At 44.4% G+C, this 10,065-nt stretch overlaps 63 non-coding genes across 63 annotated transcripts; all 63 read left to right on the plus strand.

The window, feature by feature from the left end:
• Window positions 1-39: 39 nt before the first annotated feature.
• On the plus strand, window positions 40-112 carry TRNAM-CAU (transfer RNA methionine (anticodon CAU)). Its single transcript has one exon. It is a non-coding gene; the product is annotated as a tRNA-Met (tRNA).
• Window positions 113-179: 67 nt separating this feature from the next.
• Window positions 180-253, plus strand: TRNAM-CAU (transfer RNA methionine (anticodon CAU)). The gene has a single exon. It is a non-coding gene; the product is annotated as a tRNA-Met (tRNA).
• A 66-nt stretch (window positions 254-319) lies between these two features.
• TRNAM-CAU (transfer RNA methionine (anticodon CAU)) lies at window positions 320-392 on the plus strand. The gene has a single exon. It is a non-coding gene; the product is annotated as a tRNA-Met (tRNA).
• Window positions 393-459: 67 nt separating this feature from the next.
• TRNAM-CAU (transfer RNA methionine (anticodon CAU)) lies at window positions 460-532 on the plus strand. The gene has a single exon. It is a non-coding gene; the product is annotated as a tRNA-Met (tRNA).
• A 67-nt stretch (window positions 533-599) lies between these two features.
• Window positions 600-672, plus strand: TRNAM-CAU (transfer RNA methionine (anticodon CAU)). Its single transcript has one exon. It is a non-coding gene; the product is annotated as a tRNA-Met (tRNA).
• Window positions 673-739: 67 nt separating this feature from the next.
• TRNAM-CAU (transfer RNA methionine (anticodon CAU)) lies at window positions 740-812 on the plus strand. Its single transcript has one exon. It is a non-coding gene; the product is annotated as a tRNA-Met (tRNA).
• A 67-nt stretch (window positions 813-879) lies between these two features.
• Window positions 880-952, plus strand: TRNAM-CAU (transfer RNA methionine (anticodon CAU)). Its single transcript has one exon. It is a non-coding gene; the product is annotated as a tRNA-Met (tRNA).
• Window positions 953-1,019: 67 nt separating this feature from the next.
• TRNAM-CAU (transfer RNA methionine (anticodon CAU)) lies at window positions 1,020-1,092 on the plus strand. The gene has a single exon. It is a non-coding gene; the product is annotated as a tRNA-Met (tRNA).
• Window positions 1,093-1,159: 67 nt separating this feature from the next.
• TRNAM-CAU (transfer RNA methionine (anticodon CAU)) lies at window positions 1,160-1,232 on the plus strand. The gene has a single exon. It is a non-coding gene; the product is annotated as a tRNA-Met (tRNA).
• A 67-nt stretch (window positions 1,233-1,299) lies between these two features.
• TRNAM-CAU (transfer RNA methionine (anticodon CAU)) lies at window positions 1,300-1,372 on the plus strand. The gene has a single exon. It is a non-coding gene; the product is annotated as a tRNA-Met (tRNA).
• Window positions 1,373-1,439: 67 nt separating this feature from the next.
• TRNAM-CAU (transfer RNA methionine (anticodon CAU)) lies at window positions 1,440-1,512 on the plus strand. Its single transcript has one exon. It is a non-coding gene; the product is annotated as a tRNA-Met (tRNA).
• Window positions 1,513-1,579: 67 nt separating this feature from the next.
• TRNAM-CAU (transfer RNA methionine (anticodon CAU)) lies at window positions 1,580-1,652 on the plus strand. Its single transcript has one exon. It is a non-coding gene; the product is annotated as a tRNA-Met (tRNA).
• A 67-nt stretch (window positions 1,653-1,719) lies between these two features.
• TRNAM-CAU (transfer RNA methionine (anticodon CAU)) lies at window positions 1,720-1,792 on the plus strand. The gene has a single exon. It is a non-coding gene; the product is annotated as a tRNA-Met (tRNA).
• Window positions 1,793-1,859: 67 nt separating this feature from the next.
• TRNAM-CAU (transfer RNA methionine (anticodon CAU)) lies at window positions 1,860-1,932 on the plus strand. The gene has a single exon. It is a non-coding gene; the product is annotated as a tRNA-Met (tRNA).
• A 67-nt stretch (window positions 1,933-1,999) lies between these two features.
• TRNAM-CAU (transfer RNA methionine (anticodon CAU)) lies at window positions 2,000-2,072 on the plus strand. Its single transcript has one exon. It is a non-coding gene; the product is annotated as a tRNA-Met (tRNA).
• Window positions 2,073-2,139: 67 nt separating this feature from the next.
• Window positions 2,140-2,212, plus strand: TRNAM-CAU (transfer RNA methionine (anticodon CAU)). Its single transcript has one exon. It is a non-coding gene; the product is annotated as a tRNA-Met (tRNA).
• Window positions 2,213-2,407: 195 nt separating this feature from the next.
• TRNAM-CAU (transfer RNA methionine (anticodon CAU)) lies at window positions 2,408-2,480 on the plus strand. The gene has a single exon. It is a non-coding gene; the product is annotated as a tRNA-Met (tRNA).
• Window positions 2,481-2,687: 207 nt separating this feature from the next.
• On the plus strand, window positions 2,688-2,760 carry TRNAM-CAU (transfer RNA methionine (anticodon CAU)). Its single transcript has one exon. It is a non-coding gene; the product is annotated as a tRNA-Met (tRNA).
• A 67-nt stretch (window positions 2,761-2,827) lies between these two features.
• On the plus strand, window positions 2,828-2,900 carry TRNAM-CAU (transfer RNA methionine (anticodon CAU)). Its single transcript has one exon. It is a non-coding gene; the product is annotated as a tRNA-Met (tRNA).
• A 67-nt stretch (window positions 2,901-2,967) lies between these two features.
• On the plus strand, window positions 2,968-3,040 carry TRNAM-CAU (transfer RNA methionine (anticodon CAU)). The gene has a single exon. It is a non-coding gene; the product is annotated as a tRNA-Met (tRNA).
• Window positions 3,041-3,247: 207 nt separating this feature from the next.
• Window positions 3,248-3,320, plus strand: TRNAM-CAU (transfer RNA methionine (anticodon CAU)). Its single transcript has one exon. It is a non-coding gene; the product is annotated as a tRNA-Met (tRNA).
• A 67-nt stretch (window positions 3,321-3,387) lies between these two features.
• Window positions 3,388-3,460, plus strand: TRNAM-CAU (transfer RNA methionine (anticodon CAU)). Its single transcript has one exon. It is a non-coding gene; the product is annotated as a tRNA-Met (tRNA).
• Window positions 3,461-3,527: 67 nt separating this feature from the next.
• Window positions 3,528-3,600, plus strand: TRNAM-CAU (transfer RNA methionine (anticodon CAU)). The gene has a single exon. It is a non-coding gene; the product is annotated as a tRNA-Met (tRNA).
• A 195-nt stretch (window positions 3,601-3,795) lies between these two features.
• TRNAM-CAU (transfer RNA methionine (anticodon CAU)) lies at window positions 3,796-3,868 on the plus strand. Its single transcript has one exon. It is a non-coding gene; the product is annotated as a tRNA-Met (tRNA).
• A 207-nt stretch (window positions 3,869-4,075) lies between these two features.
• Window positions 4,076-4,148, plus strand: TRNAM-CAU (transfer RNA methionine (anticodon CAU)). The gene has a single exon. It is a non-coding gene; the product is annotated as a tRNA-Met (tRNA).
• A 67-nt stretch (window positions 4,149-4,215) lies between these two features.
• TRNAM-CAU (transfer RNA methionine (anticodon CAU)) lies at window positions 4,216-4,288 on the plus strand. The gene has a single exon. It is a non-coding gene; the product is annotated as a tRNA-Met (tRNA).
• A 67-nt stretch (window positions 4,289-4,355) lies between these two features.
• Window positions 4,356-4,428, plus strand: TRNAM-CAU (transfer RNA methionine (anticodon CAU)). The gene has a single exon. It is a non-coding gene; the product is annotated as a tRNA-Met (tRNA).
• A 207-nt stretch (window positions 4,429-4,635) lies between these two features.
• On the plus strand, window positions 4,636-4,708 carry TRNAM-CAU (transfer RNA methionine (anticodon CAU)). The gene has a single exon. It is a non-coding gene; the product is annotated as a tRNA-Met (tRNA).
• Window positions 4,709-4,775: 67 nt separating this feature from the next.
• On the plus strand, window positions 4,776-4,848 carry TRNAM-CAU (transfer RNA methionine (anticodon CAU)). The gene has a single exon. It is a non-coding gene; the product is annotated as a tRNA-Met (tRNA).
• Window positions 4,849-4,915: 67 nt separating this feature from the next.
• TRNAM-CAU (transfer RNA methionine (anticodon CAU)) lies at window positions 4,916-4,988 on the plus strand. The gene has a single exon. It is a non-coding gene; the product is annotated as a tRNA-Met (tRNA).
• A 67-nt stretch (window positions 4,989-5,055) lies between these two features.
• Window positions 5,056-5,128, plus strand: TRNAM-CAU (transfer RNA methionine (anticodon CAU)). The gene has a single exon. It is a non-coding gene; the product is annotated as a tRNA-Met (tRNA).
• A 67-nt stretch (window positions 5,129-5,195) lies between these two features.
• On the plus strand, window positions 5,196-5,268 carry TRNAM-CAU (transfer RNA methionine (anticodon CAU)). Its single transcript has one exon. It is a non-coding gene; the product is annotated as a tRNA-Met (tRNA).
• Window positions 5,269-5,335: 67 nt separating this feature from the next.
• On the plus strand, window positions 5,336-5,408 carry TRNAM-CAU (transfer RNA methionine (anticodon CAU)). Its single transcript has one exon. It is a non-coding gene; the product is annotated as a tRNA-Met (tRNA).
• A 67-nt stretch (window positions 5,409-5,475) lies between these two features.
• TRNAM-CAU (transfer RNA methionine (anticodon CAU)) lies at window positions 5,476-5,548 on the plus strand. The gene has a single exon. It is a non-coding gene; the product is annotated as a tRNA-Met (tRNA).
• A 67-nt stretch (window positions 5,549-5,615) lies between these two features.
• On the plus strand, window positions 5,616-5,688 carry TRNAM-CAU (transfer RNA methionine (anticodon CAU)). The gene has a single exon. It is a non-coding gene; the product is annotated as a tRNA-Met (tRNA).
• A 67-nt stretch (window positions 5,689-5,755) lies between these two features.
• TRNAM-CAU (transfer RNA methionine (anticodon CAU)) lies at window positions 5,756-5,828 on the plus strand. Its single transcript has one exon. It is a non-coding gene; the product is annotated as a tRNA-Met (tRNA).
• A 67-nt stretch (window positions 5,829-5,895) lies between these two features.
• TRNAM-CAU (transfer RNA methionine (anticodon CAU)) lies at window positions 5,896-5,968 on the plus strand. The gene has a single exon. It is a non-coding gene; the product is annotated as a tRNA-Met (tRNA).
• Window positions 5,969-6,035: 67 nt separating this feature from the next.
• Window positions 6,036-6,108, plus strand: TRNAM-CAU (transfer RNA methionine (anticodon CAU)). Its single transcript has one exon. It is a non-coding gene; the product is annotated as a tRNA-Met (tRNA).
• Window positions 6,109-6,175: 67 nt separating this feature from the next.
• TRNAM-CAU (transfer RNA methionine (anticodon CAU)) lies at window positions 6,176-6,248 on the plus strand. The gene has a single exon. It is a non-coding gene; the product is annotated as a tRNA-Met (tRNA).
• Window positions 6,249-6,315: 67 nt separating this feature from the next.
• Window positions 6,316-6,388, plus strand: TRNAM-CAU (transfer RNA methionine (anticodon CAU)). Its single transcript has one exon. It is a non-coding gene; the product is annotated as a tRNA-Met (tRNA).
• A 67-nt stretch (window positions 6,389-6,455) lies between these two features.
• Window positions 6,456-6,528, plus strand: TRNAM-CAU (transfer RNA methionine (anticodon CAU)). Its single transcript has one exon. It is a non-coding gene; the product is annotated as a tRNA-Met (tRNA).
• Window positions 6,529-6,595: 67 nt separating this feature from the next.
• Window positions 6,596-6,668, plus strand: TRNAM-CAU (transfer RNA methionine (anticodon CAU)). Its single transcript has one exon. It is a non-coding gene; the product is annotated as a tRNA-Met (tRNA).
• Window positions 6,669-6,735: 67 nt separating this feature from the next.
• Window positions 6,736-6,808, plus strand: TRNAM-CAU (transfer RNA methionine (anticodon CAU)). Its single transcript has one exon. It is a non-coding gene; the product is annotated as a tRNA-Met (tRNA).
• Window positions 6,809-6,875: 67 nt separating this feature from the next.
• On the plus strand, window positions 6,876-6,948 carry TRNAM-CAU (transfer RNA methionine (anticodon CAU)). The gene has a single exon. It is a non-coding gene; the product is annotated as a tRNA-Met (tRNA).
• Window positions 6,949-7,283: 335 nt separating this feature from the next.
• Window positions 7,284-7,356, plus strand: TRNAM-CAU (transfer RNA methionine (anticodon CAU)). Its single transcript has one exon. It is a non-coding gene; the product is annotated as a tRNA-Met (tRNA).
• Window positions 7,357-7,563: 207 nt separating this feature from the next.
• Window positions 7,564-7,636, plus strand: TRNAM-CAU (transfer RNA methionine (anticodon CAU)). Its single transcript has one exon. It is a non-coding gene; the product is annotated as a tRNA-Met (tRNA).
• A 67-nt stretch (window positions 7,637-7,703) lies between these two features.
• TRNAM-CAU (transfer RNA methionine (anticodon CAU)) lies at window positions 7,704-7,776 on the plus strand. The gene has a single exon. It is a non-coding gene; the product is annotated as a tRNA-Met (tRNA).
• Window positions 7,777-7,843: 67 nt separating this feature from the next.
• Window positions 7,844-7,916, plus strand: TRNAM-CAU (transfer RNA methionine (anticodon CAU)). The gene has a single exon. It is a non-coding gene; the product is annotated as a tRNA-Met (tRNA).
• Window positions 7,917-7,983: 67 nt separating this feature from the next.
• On the plus strand, window positions 7,984-8,056 carry TRNAM-CAU (transfer RNA methionine (anticodon CAU)). The gene has a single exon. It is a non-coding gene; the product is annotated as a tRNA-Met (tRNA).
• Window positions 8,057-8,123: 67 nt separating this feature from the next.
• Window positions 8,124-8,196, plus strand: TRNAM-CAU (transfer RNA methionine (anticodon CAU)). Its single transcript has one exon. It is a non-coding gene; the product is annotated as a tRNA-Met (tRNA).
• A 67-nt stretch (window positions 8,197-8,263) lies between these two features.
• Window positions 8,264-8,336, plus strand: TRNAM-CAU (transfer RNA methionine (anticodon CAU)). Its single transcript has one exon. It is a non-coding gene; the product is annotated as a tRNA-Met (tRNA).
• A 67-nt stretch (window positions 8,337-8,403) lies between these two features.
• On the plus strand, window positions 8,404-8,476 carry TRNAM-CAU (transfer RNA methionine (anticodon CAU)). The gene has a single exon. It is a non-coding gene; the product is annotated as a tRNA-Met (tRNA).
• A 67-nt stretch (window positions 8,477-8,543) lies between these two features.
• On the plus strand, window positions 8,544-8,616 carry TRNAM-CAU (transfer RNA methionine (anticodon CAU)). The gene has a single exon. It is a non-coding gene; the product is annotated as a tRNA-Met (tRNA).
• Window positions 8,617-8,683: 67 nt separating this feature from the next.
• Window positions 8,684-8,756, plus strand: TRNAM-CAU (transfer RNA methionine (anticodon CAU)). Its single transcript has one exon. It is a non-coding gene; the product is annotated as a tRNA-Met (tRNA).
• A 67-nt stretch (window positions 8,757-8,823) lies between these two features.
• TRNAM-CAU (transfer RNA methionine (anticodon CAU)) lies at window positions 8,824-8,896 on the plus strand. The gene has a single exon. It is a non-coding gene; the product is annotated as a tRNA-Met (tRNA).
• A 67-nt stretch (window positions 8,897-8,963) lies between these two features.
• TRNAM-CAU (transfer RNA methionine (anticodon CAU)) lies at window positions 8,964-9,036 on the plus strand. Its single transcript has one exon. It is a non-coding gene; the product is annotated as a tRNA-Met (tRNA).
• A 67-nt stretch (window positions 9,037-9,103) lies between these two features.
• TRNAM-CAU (transfer RNA methionine (anticodon CAU)) lies at window positions 9,104-9,176 on the plus strand. The gene has a single exon. It is a non-coding gene; the product is annotated as a tRNA-Met (tRNA).
• Window positions 9,177-9,243: 67 nt separating this feature from the next.
• Window positions 9,244-9,316, plus strand: TRNAM-CAU (transfer RNA methionine (anticodon CAU)). The gene has a single exon. It is a non-coding gene; the product is annotated as a tRNA-Met (tRNA).
• A 67-nt stretch (window positions 9,317-9,383) lies between these two features.
• TRNAM-CAU (transfer RNA methionine (anticodon CAU)) lies at window positions 9,384-9,456 on the plus strand. Its single transcript has one exon. It is a non-coding gene; the product is annotated as a tRNA-Met (tRNA).
• A 67-nt stretch (window positions 9,457-9,523) lies between these two features.
• TRNAM-CAU (transfer RNA methionine (anticodon CAU)) lies at window positions 9,524-9,596 on the plus strand. The gene has a single exon. It is a non-coding gene; the product is annotated as a tRNA-Met (tRNA).
• A 67-nt stretch (window positions 9,597-9,663) lies between these two features.
• On the plus strand, window positions 9,664-9,736 carry TRNAM-CAU (transfer RNA methionine (anticodon CAU)). The gene has a single exon. It is a non-coding gene; the product is annotated as a tRNA-Met (tRNA).
• Window positions 9,737-9,803: 67 nt separating this feature from the next.
• Window positions 9,804-9,876, plus strand: TRNAM-CAU (transfer RNA methionine (anticodon CAU)). Its single transcript has one exon. It is a non-coding gene; the product is annotated as a tRNA-Met (tRNA).
• Window positions 9,877-9,943: 67 nt separating this feature from the next.
• TRNAM-CAU (transfer RNA methionine (anticodon CAU)) lies at window positions 9,944-10,016 on the plus strand. Its single transcript has one exon. It is a non-coding gene; the product is annotated as a tRNA-Met (tRNA).
• Window positions 10,017-10,065: the final 49 nt, after the last annotated feature.

Consider the following 10,065-nt stretch of genomic DNA (forward strand, 5'->3'; position numbering starts at 1 on the left):
AATACTTGGTTGATAAAGAGGTGACATCTTCTAATAACAGCCTCGAAAGCGCAGTCGGTAGCGCGTCAGTCTCATGATCTGAAGGTCGTGAGTTCGATCCTCACTCGGGGCAAGATTTTGGCGCTGATTTTCGTTAATAGAATACTTGATTCATAAAAAGGTGACATGTTCTGACAACAGCCTCGATAGCGCAGTAGGTAGCGCGTCAGTCTCATAATCTGAAGGTCGTGAGTTCGATCCTCACTCGGGATCACTTTTTGGAGCTGATTTTCGTAACTGGAATACTTAATTGATAATTAGGTTAATTGATCTAATAACAGCCTCGATAGCGCAGTCGGTAGCGCGTCAGTCTCATAATCTGAAGGTCGTGAGGTCGATCCTCACTCGGGGCATGATTTTGGCGCTGATTTTCGTTAATAGAATACTTGATTCATAAAGAGGTGACATGTTCTGACAACAGCCTCGATAGCGCAGTAGGTAGCGCGTCAGTCTCATAATCTAAAGGTCTTGAGTTCGATCCTCACTCGGGGCATGATTTTGGCGCTGATTTTCGTTAATGTAATACTTAATTGATAAATAGGTTAATTGGTCTAATAACAGCCTCGATAGCGCAGTCGGTAGCGCGTCAGTCTCATAATCTGAAGGTCGTGAGTTCGATCCTCACTCGGGGCATGATTTTGGCGCTGATTTTCGTTAATAGAATACTTGATTCATAAAGAGGTGACATATTCTGACAACAGCCTCGATAGCGCAGTAGGTAGCGCGTCAGTCTCATAATCTGAAGGTCGTGAGTTCGATCCTCACTCGGGGCGTGATTTTGGCGCTGATTTTCGTTAATAGAATACTTGGTTGATAAAGAGGTGACATGTTCTAATAACAGCCTCGATAGCGCAGTCGGTAGCGCGTCAGTCTCATAATCTGAAAGTCGTGAGGTCGATCCTCACTCGGGGCATGATTTTGGCGCTGATTTTCGTTAATAGAATACTTGATTCATAAAGAGGTGACATGTTCTGACAACAGCCTCGATAGCGCAGTAGGTAGCGCGTCAGTCTCATAATCTAAAGGTCTTGAGTTCGATCCTCACTCGGGGCATGATTTTGGCGCTGATTTTCGTTAATGGAATACTTGATTGATAAATAGGTTAATTGGTCTAATAACAGCCTCGGTAGCGCAGTAGGTAGCGCGTCAGTCTCATAATCTAAAGGTCTTGAGTTCGATCCTCACTCGGGGCATGATTTTGGCGCTGATTTTCGTTAATGTAATACTTAATTGATAAATAGGTTAATTGGTCTAATAACAGCCTCGATAGCGCAGTCAGTAGCGCATCAGTCTCATAATCTGAAGGTCGTGAGTTCGATCCTCACTCGGGGCATGATTTTGGCGCTGATTTTCGTTAATAGTATACTTGATTCATAAAGAGGTGACATGTTCTGACAACAGCCTCGATAGCGCAGTAGGTAGCGCGTCAGTCTCATAATCTGAAGGTCGTGAGTTCGATCCTCAATCGGGGCGTGATTTTGGCGCTGATTTTCGTTAATAGAATACTTGATTCATAAGGAGGTGACATGTTCTGACAACAGCCTCGATAGCGCAGTAGGTAGCGCGTCAGTCTCATAATCTGAAGGTCGTGAGTTCGATCCTCACTCGGGGCGTGATTTTGGCGCTGATTTTCGTTAATAGAATACTTGGTTGATAAAGAGGTGACATGTTCTAATAACAGCCTCGATAGCGCAGTCAGTAGCGCGTCAGTCTCATAATCTGAAGGTCGTGAGTTCGATCCTCAATCGGGGCGTGATTTTGGCGCTGATTTTCGTTAATAGAATACTTGATTCATAAGGAGGTGACATGTTCTGACAACAGCCTCGATAGCGCAGTAGGTAGCGCGTCAGTCTCATAATCTGAAGGTCGTGAGTTCGATCCTCACTCGGGGCGTGATTTTGGCGCTGATTTTCGTTAATAGAATACTTGGTTGATAAAGAGGTGACATGTTCTAATAACAGCCTCGATAGCGCAGTAGGTAGCGCGTCAGTCTCATAATCTGAAGGTCGTGAGTTCGATCCTCACTCGGGGCAAGATTTTGTCGCTGATTTTCGTTAATAGAATACTTGATTGATAGAGAGTTGACATGTTCTAATAACAGCCTCGGTAGCGCAGTAGGTAGCGCGTCAGTCTCATAATCTAAAGGTCTTGAGTTCGATCCTCACTCGGGGCATGATTTTGGCGCTGATTTTCGTTAATGGAATACTTGATTGATAAATAGGTTAATTGGTCTAATAACAGCCTCGATAGCGCGTCAGTCTCATAATCTGAAGGTCGTGAGTTCGATCCTCACTCGGGGCGTGATTTTGGCGCTGATTTTCGTTAATAGAATACTTGATTCATAAAGAGGTGACACGTTCTGACAACAGCCTCGATAGCGCAAAAGGTAGCGCGTCAGTCTCATAATCTGAAGGTCGTGAGTTCGATCCTCACTCGGGGCGTGATTTTGGCGCTGATTTTCGTTAATAGAATACTTGGTTGATAAAGAGGTGACATGTTCTGACAACAGCCTCGATAGCGCAGTAGGTAGCGCGTCAGTCTCATAATCTAAATGTCTTGAGTTCGATCCTCACTCGGGGCATGATTTTGGCGCTGATTTTCGTTAATGGAATACTTGATTGATAAATAGGTTAATTGGTCTAATAACAGCCTCGGTAGCGCAGTAGGTAGCGCGTCAGTCTCATAATCTAAAGGTCTTGAGTTCGATCCTCACTCGGGGCATGATTTTGGCGCTGATTTTCGTTAATGTAATACTTAATTGATAAATAGGTTAATTGGTCTAATAACAGCCTCGATAGCGCAGTCGGTAGCGCGTCAGTCTCATAATCTGAAGGTCGTGAGTTCGATCCTCACTCGGGGCATGATTTTGGCGCTGATTTTCGTTAATAGTATACTTGATTCATAAAGAGGTGACATGTTCTGACAACAGCCTCGATAGCGCAAAAGGTAGCGCGTCAGTCTCATAATCTGAAGGTCGTGAGTTCGATCCTCACTCGGGGCGTGATTTTGGCGCTGATTTTCGTTAATAGAATACTTGGTTGATAAAGAGGTGACATGTTCTGACAACAGCCTCGATAGCGCAGTAGGTAGCGCGTCAGTCTCATAATCTAAATGTCTTGAGTTCGATCCTCACTCGGGGCATGATTTTGGCGCTGATTTTCGTTAATGGAATACTTGATTGATAAATAGGTTAATTGGTCTAATAACAGCCTCGATAGCGCAGTCGGTAGCGCGTCAGTCTCATAATCTGAAGGTCGTGAGTTCGATCCTCACTCGGGGCGTGATTTTGGCGCTGATTTTCGTTAATAGAATACTTGATTCATAAAGAGGTGACATGTTCTGACAACAGCCTCGATAGCGCAGTAGGTAGCGCGTCAGTCTCATAATCTGAAGGTCGTGAGTTCGATCCTCACTCGGGGCAAGATTTTGTCGCTGATTTTCGTTAATAGAATACTTGATTGATAGAGAGTTGACATGTTCTAATAACAGCCTCGGTAGCGCAGTAGGTAGCGCGTCAGTCTCATAATCTAAAGGTCTTGAGTTCGATCCTCACTCGGGGCATGATTTTGGCGCTGATTTTCGTTAATGGAATACTTGATTGATAAATAGGTTAATTGGTCTAATAACAGCCTCGATAGCGCGTCAGTCTCATAATCTGAAGGTCGTGAGTTCGATCCTCACTCGGGGCGTGATTTTGGCGCTGATTTTCGTTAATAGAATACTTGATTCATAAAGAGGTGACACGTTCTGACAACAGCCTCGATAGCGCAAAAGGTAGCGCGTCAGTCTCATAATCTGAAGGTCGTGAGTTCGATCCTCACTCGGGGCGTGATTTTGGCGCTGATTTTCGTTAATAGAATACTTGGTTGATAAAGAGGTGACATGTTCTGACAACAGCCTCGATAGCGCAGTAGGTAGCGCGTCAGTCTCATAATCTAAATGTCTTGAGTTCGATCCTCACTCGGGGCATGATTTTGGCGCTGATTTTCGTTAATGGAATACTTGATTGATAAATAGGTTAATTGGTCTAATAACAGCCTCGGTAGCGCAGTAGGTAGCGCGTCAGTCTCATAATCTAAAGGTCTTGAGTTCGATCCTCACTCGGGGCATGATTTTGGCGCTGATTTTCGTTAATGTAATACTTAATTGATAAATAGGTTAATTGGTCTAATAACAGCCTCGATAGCGCAGTCGGTAGCGCGTCAGTCTCATAATCTGAAGGTCGTGAGTTCGATCCTCACTCGGGGCATGATTTTGGCGCTGATTTTCGTTAATAGTATACTTGATTCATAAAGAGGTGACATGTTCTGACAACAGCCTCGATAGCGCAAAAGGTAGCGCGTCAGTCTCATAATCTGAAGGTCGTGAGTTCGATCCTCACTCGGGGCGTGATTTTGGCGCTGATTTTCGTTAATAGAATACTTGGTTGATAAAGAGGTGACATGTTCTGACAACAGCCTCGATAGCGCAGTAGGTAGCGCGTCAGTCTCATAATCTAAATGTCTTGAGTTCGATCCTCACTCGGGGCATGATTTTGGCGCTGATTTTCGTTAATGGAATACTTGATTGATAAATAGGTTAATTGGTCTAATAACAGCCTCGATAGCGCAGTCGGTAGCGCGTCAGTCTCATAATCTGAAGGTCGTGAGTTCGATCCTCACTCGGGGCGTGATTTTGGCGCTGATTTTCGTTAATAGAATACTTGATTCATAAAGAGGTGACATGTTCTGACAACAGCCTCGATAGCGCAGTAGGTAGCGCGTCAGTCTCATAATCTGAAGGTCGTGAGTTCGATCCTCACTCGGGGCGTGATTTTGGCGCTGATTTTCGTTAATAGAATACTTGGTTGATAAAGAGGTGACATGTTCTGACAACAGCCTCGATAGCGCAGTAGGTAGCGCGTCAGTCTCATAATCTAAAGGTCTTGAGTTCGATCCTCACTCGGGGCATGATTTTGGCGCTGATTTTCGTTAATGGAATACTTGATTGATAAATAGGTTAATTGGTCTAATAACAGCCTCGGTAGCGCAGTAGGTAGCGCGTCAGTCTCATAATCTGAAGGTCGTGAGTTCGATCCTCACTCGGGGCAAGATTTTGTCGCTGATTTTCGTTAATAGAATACTTGATTGATAGAGAGTTGACATGTTCTAATAACAGCCTCGGTAGCGCAGTAGGTAGCGCGTCAGTCTCATAATCTAAAGGTCTTGAGTTCGATCCTCACTCGGGGCATGATTTTGGCGCTGATTTTCGTTAATGGAATACTTGATTGATAAATAGGTTAATTGGTCTAATAACAGCCTCGATAGCGCAGTCGGTAGCGCGTCAGTCTCATAATCTGAAGGTCGTGAGTTCGATCCTCACTCGGGGCGTGATTTTGGCGCTGATTTTCGTTAATAGAATACTTGATTCATAAAGAGGTGACATGTTCTGACAACAGCCTCGATAGCGCAGTAGGTAGCGCGTCAGTCTCATAATCTGAAGGTCGTGAGTTCGATCCTCACTCGGGGCGTGATTTTGGCGCTGATTTTCGTTAATAGAATACTTGGTTGATAAAGAGGTGACATGTTCTGACAACAGCCTCGATAGCGCAGTAGGTAGCGCGTCAGTCTCATAATCTAAAGGTCTTGAGTTCGATCCTCACTCGGGGCATGATTTTGGCGCTGATTTTCGTTAATGGAATACTTGATTGATAAATGGGTTAATTGGTCTAATAACAGCCTCGGTAGCGCAGTAGGTAGCGCGTCAGTCTCATAATCTAAAGGTCTTGAGTTCGATCCTCACTCGGGGCATGATTTTGGCGCTGATTTTCGTTAATGTAATACTTAATTGATAAATAGTTTAATTGGTCTAATAACAGCCTCGATAGCGCAGTCGGTAGCGCGTCAGTCTCATAATCTGAAGGTCGTGAGTTCGATCCTCACTCGGGGCATGATTTTGGCGCTGATTTTCGTTAATAGTATACTTGATTCATAAAGAGGTGACATGTTCTGACAACAGCCTCGATAGCGCAGTAGGTAGCGCGTCAGTCTCATAATCTGAAGGTCGTGAGTTCGATCCTCACTCGGGGCGTGATTTTGGCGCTGATTTTCGTTAATAGAATACTTGATTCATAAAGAGGTGACATGTTCTGACAACACCCTCGATAGCGCAGTAGGTAGCGCGTCAGTCTCATAATCTGAAGGTCGTGAGTTCGATCCTCACTCGGGGCAAGATTTTGTCGCTGATTTTCGTTAATAGAATACTTGATTGATAGAGAGTTGACATGTTCTAATAACAGCCTCGGTAGCGCAGTAGGTAGCGCGTCAGTCTCATAATCTAAAGGTCTTGAGTTCGATCCTCACTCGGGGCATGATTTTGGCGCTGATTTTCGTTAATGGAATACTTGATTGATAAATAGGTTAATTGGTCTAATAACAGCCTCGATAGCGCAGTCGGTAGCGCGTCAGTCTCATAATCTGAAGGTCGTGAGTTCGATCCTCACTCGGGGCATGATTTTGGCGCTGATTTTCGTTAATAGTATACTTGATTCATAAAGAGGTGACATGTTCTGACAACAGCCTCGATAGCGCAGTAGGTAGCGCGTCAGTCTCATAATCTAAAGGTCTTGAGTTCGATCCTCACTCGGGGCATGATTTTGGCGCTGATTTTCGTTAATGGAATACTTGATTGATAAATAGGTTAATTGGTCTAATAACAGCCTCGATAGCGCAGTCGGTAGCGCGTCAGTCTCATAATCTGAAGGTCGTGAGTTCGATCCTCACTCGGGGCGTGATTTTGGCGCTGATTTTCGTTAATAGAATACTTGATTCATAAAGAGGTGACATGTTCTGACAACAGCCTCGATAGCGCAGTAGGTAGCGCGTCAGTCTCATAATCTGAAGGTCGTGAGTTCGATCCTCACTCGGGGCAAGATTTTGTCGCTGATTTTCGTTAATAGAATACTTGATTGATAGAGAGTTGACATGTTCTAATAACAGCCTCGGTAGCGCAGTAGGTAGAGCGTCAGTCTCATAATCTAAAGGTCTTGAGTTCGATCCTCACTCGGGGCATGATTTTGGCGCTGATTTTCGTTAATGGAATACTTGATTGATAAATAGGTTAATTGGTCTAATAACAGCCTCGATAGCGCGTCAGTCTCATAATCTGAAGGTCGTGAGTTCGATCCTCACTCGGGGCGTGATTTTGGCGCTGATTTTCGTTAATAGAATACTTGATTCATAAAGAGGTGACACGTTCTGACAACAGCCTCGATAGCGCAAAAGGTAGCGCGTCAGTCTCATAATCTGAAGGTCGTGAGTTCGATCCTCACTCGGGGCGTGATTTTGGCGCTGATTTTCGTTAATAGAATACTTGGTTGATAAAGAGGTGACATGTTCTGACAACAGCCTCGATAGCGCAGTAGGTAGCGCGTCAGTCTCATAATCTAAATGTCTTGAGTTCGATCCTCACTCGGGGCATGATTTTGGCGCTGATTTTCGTTAATGGAATACTTGATTGATAAATAGGTTAATTGGTCTAATAACAGCCTCGGTAGCGCAGTAGGTAGCGCGTCAGTCTCATAATCTAAAGGTCTTGAGTTCGATCCTCACTCGGGGCATGATTTTGGCGCTGATTTTCGTTAATGTAATACTTAATTGATAAATAGGTTAATTGGTCTAATAACAGCCTCGATAGCGCAGTCGGTAGCGCGTCAGTCTCATAATCTGAAGGTCGTGAGTTCGATCCTCACTCGGGGCATGATTTTGGCGCTGATTTTCGTTAATAGTATACTTGATTCATAAAGAGGTGACATGTTCTGACAACAGCCTCGATAGCGCAGTAGGTAGCGCGTCAGTCTCATAATCTAAAGGTCTTGAGTTCGATCCTCACTCGGGGCATGATTTTGGCGCTGATTTTCGTTAATGGAATACTTGATTGATAAATAGGTTAATTGGTCTAATAACAGCCTCGATAGCGCAGTCGGTAGCGCGTCAGTCTCATAATCTGAAGGTCGTGAGTTCGATCCTCACTCGGGGCGTGATTTTGGCGCTGATTTTCGTTAATAGAATACTTGATTCATAAAGAGGTGACATGTTCTGACAACAGCCTCGATAGCGCAGTAGGTAGCGCGTCAGTCTCATAATCTGAAGGTCGTGAGTTCGATCCTCACTCGGGGCGTGATTTTGGCGCTGATTTTCGTTAATAGAATACTTGGTTGATAAAGAGGTGACATGTTCTGACAACAGCCTCGATAGCGCAGTAGGTAGCGCGTCAGTCTCATAATCTAAAGGTCTTGAGTTCGATCCTCACTCGGGGCATGATTTTGGCGCTGATTTTCGTTAATGGAATACTTGATTGATAAATAGGTTAATTGGTCTAATAACAGCCTCGGTAGCGCAGTAGGTAGCGCGTCAGTCTCATAATCTGAAGGTCGTGAGTTCGATCCTCACTCGGGGCAAGATTTTGTCGCTGATTTTCGTTAATAGAATACTTGATTGATAGAGAGTTGACATGTTCTAATAACAGCCTCGGTAGCGCAGTAGGTAGCGCGTCAGTCTCATAATCTAAAGGTCTTGAGTTCGATCCTCACTCGGGGCATGATTTTGGCGCTGATTTTCGTTAATGGAATACTTGATTGATAAATAGGTTAATTGGTCTAATAACAGCCTCGATAGCGCAGTCGGTAGCGCGTCAGTCTCATAATCTGAAGGTCGTGAGTTCGATCCTCACTCGGGGCGTGATTTTGGCGCTGATTTTCGTTAATAGAATACTTGATTCATAAAGAGGTGACATGTTCTGACAACAGCCTCGATAGCGCAGTAGGTAGCGCGTCAGTCTCATAATCTGAAGGTCGTGAGTTCGATCCTCACTCGGGGCGTGATTTTGGCGCTGATTTTCGTTAATAGAATACTTGGTTGATAAAGAGGTGACATGTTCTGACAACAGCCTCGATAGCGCAGTAGGTAGCGCGTCAGTCTCATAATCTAAAGGTCTTGAGTTCGATCCTCACTCGGGGCATGATTTTGGCGCTGATTTTCGTTAATGGAATACTTGATTGATAAATGGGTTAATTGGTCTAATAACAGCCTCGGTAGCGCAGTAGGTAGCGCGTCAGTCTCATAATCTAAAGGTCTTGAGTTCGATCCTCACTCGGGGCATGATTTTGGCGCTGATTTTCGTTAATGTAATACTTAATTGATAAATAGTTTAATTGGTCTAATAACAGCCTCGATAGCGCAGTCGGTAGCGCGTCAGTCTCATAATCTGAAGGTCGTGAGTTCGATCCTCACTCGGGGCATGATTTTGGCGCTGATTTTCGTTAATAGTATACTTGATTCATAAAGAGGTGACATGTTCTGACAACAGCCTCGATAGCGCAGTAGGTAGCGCGTCAGTCTCATAATCTGAAGGTCGTGAGTTCGATCCTCACTCGGGGCGTGATTTTGGCGCTGATTTTCGTTAATAGAATACTTGATTCATAAAGAGGTGACATGTTCTGACAACACCCTCGATAGCGCAGTAGGTAGCGCGTCAGTCTCATAATCTGAAGGTCGTGAGTTCGATCCTCACTCGGGGCAAGATTTTGTCGCTGATTTTCGTTAATAGAATACTTGATTGATAGAGAGTTGACATGTTCTAATAACAGCCTCGGTAGCGCAGTAGGTAGCGCGTCAGTCTCATAATCTAAAGGTCTTGAGTTCGATCCTCACTCGGGGCATGATTTTGGCGCTGATTTTCGTTAATGGAATACTTGATTGATAAATAGGTTAATTGGTCTAATAACAGCCTCGATAGCGCAGTCGGTAGCGCGTCAGTCTCATAATCTGAAGGTCGTGAGTTCGATCCTCACTCGGGGCATGATTTTGGCGCTGATTTTCGTTAATAGTATACTTGATTCATAAAGAGGTGACATGTTCTGACAACAGCCTCGATAGCGCAGTAGGTAGCGCGTCAGTCTCATAATCTAAAGGTCTTGAGTTCGATCCTCACTCGGGGCATGATTTTGGCGCTGATTTTCGTTAATGGAATACTTGATTGATAAATAGG

This window comes from Phalangium opilio, unplaced genomic scaffold (genome assembly GCF_054372755.1).
Source record: "Phalangium opilio isolate 3A_F unplaced genomic scaffold, DU_Popi_V2 ptg000002l_1, whole genome shotgun sequence".
In the NCBI taxonomy this organism is placed as follows: Eukaryota; Metazoa; Arthropoda; class Arachnida; order Opiliones; family Phalangiidae; genus Phalangium; species Phalangium opilio.